Genomic DNA, 1,908 nt, shown 5'->3' on the forward strand with positions numbered 1-1,908 from the left:
ACACATAAATATGACCTAGATAAATGGAGAGATAGAGCATGTTCATGGAATTTTTAAAAATCTCACTAATTTAAAATTCAACACAAATCCAATTAAAATACCCAAAGATTTTTTCATGTAACTGGGAAAACAAATTTTAGAATTTATATGAAAAAACAAAGGGCCAAGGACAGCCAAAATAATTTTGAAGGAGAAGAAGGTATAGATAAATAGATCAATGGAGCAGAATAGAGAATCCAGAAAAAAAAATCCACACGCATATGGAAACTTTGTATTCAACAGAGGGAGCATTACAAATTAGTGGGTAAAGATAGAAAATTTAATAAATCTGCTGGGACAATTGATTACTCACATGGAAAAATTAAATTAAGCCAGTACTTGACATCGTAACCCTGAAAAAAATTTCAGATAGGTTAAAGTCTTATATGTGAAAAACAGAACTTTAAAACCTTCATAAGAAAATACAGGAGAATATAATAACTTCAGGATTTCTTATACAGAACATAAACAGCAAAAGGCATGAAGGAAAATATTCCAGATGTAACTTGAAGCCAAAAATATTTGTTTTATATATTGAAATTCTATCAGTCCCTTGAAGAATAAAGTTTTATTTATTATTGCAAGAGCAAATTCTGCAATAATTAATGATTGGGCAAGCTGTTAATTTTATATCAAAAAGTGATTAAGAGATTTCAAATAGTTAAATAGGGACATAGGTTGACCTTTAATGCCAATATTAAGAGACAGTATGTTAGCTAGACAATTTTAGGAAAGGCATTATATGCTTTTTGAACTAACAGATGTTTATATTATTTTATATAATAATCCAAGGCAGAGTAATAGATATTTGATTATACAATAATTTTATTGTTTGTAAGAGTTGTTTCCACACAGAGCATTCATAACGTTAAACAAAATAAAATTTAAGAATTACATTTAATTTTTAGTTGCTTAGTTCCATTTAGACTATAAGCCTTATTTGAGAATTCCTCATAGCTTGTGAAGATGGATTAAGAGCAATATGTCATCTTTTCCATGTCAAAATTTCGTGTGGTAGAAAAACTCCAAAATCATGTATAACAACATTTATTATAAATCACCTTTAGTTCAGACTTAAAGATTATAAAGAGTTCAAAAGAAAAAAGTTTTAGAGAAAAATGAGAAGTGCCCTAAGTATCTTATTCTTTTTTAAAAATTTTATTTTATTCAAATATAATTTGCATGTTGTGTTAATTTCTACTGTACAGCAAAGTGATTCATATATTCACATTATACATATATATATATATATATATATATATACATTCTTTTTCATATTCTTTTCCATTATGTTTTATCACGGGATATTGAATATAGTTCCCTGTGCTGTAGAGTAGGACCTTGTTGTTTATCCATCCTATATAAAATAGTTTGCATCTGCTAACCCCAAATTCCCAGTCCATCCCTTCCCCTCCCCCGGCCCCTGGCAACCACAAGTCCGTTCCTACATCTGTGAGTCTGCTTCTGTTTCATAGATAAGTTCATTTGTGTCATATTTTAGATTCCACATATAAGTGTAAATATCTTATTTTTCCACTGATCTCAGTGGAAGGTGAGTAGTGTTTAGTACTAAAAATGTGCACTCTAGTAAGCACAGGAGGAGTCTAGCTGCTGACAGCACTGAGAAATTCATATTCCTGCATTATAATGTCAAATTGTTAAAAGTTTGTTAATAAAATTGTAATTGTAAAAACACTTACTGATAAAATTTCAGAATTATTCTTGTAATTCAGGAGTTTATGCTATGATAATGATATTCAGCTTTGGCCTTGACTTTGACTGAACATGGACATCATTCATGTGTGTTCCGTGTACCTCTATTATCCAGAATATAGAAATCACTCTTATAAAGCAATAAGAAGTATATAC

Source organism: Aethalodelphis obliquidens, unplaced genomic scaffold (genome assembly GCF_003676395.1).
Source record: "Aethalodelphis obliquidens isolate GAN/ISIS:26980383/991018 unplaced genomic scaffold, ASM367639v1 scaffold71, whole genome shotgun sequence".
In the NCBI taxonomy this organism is placed as follows: domain Eukaryota; kingdom Metazoa; phylum Chordata; class Mammalia; order Artiodactyla; family Delphinidae; genus Aethalodelphis; species Aethalodelphis obliquidens.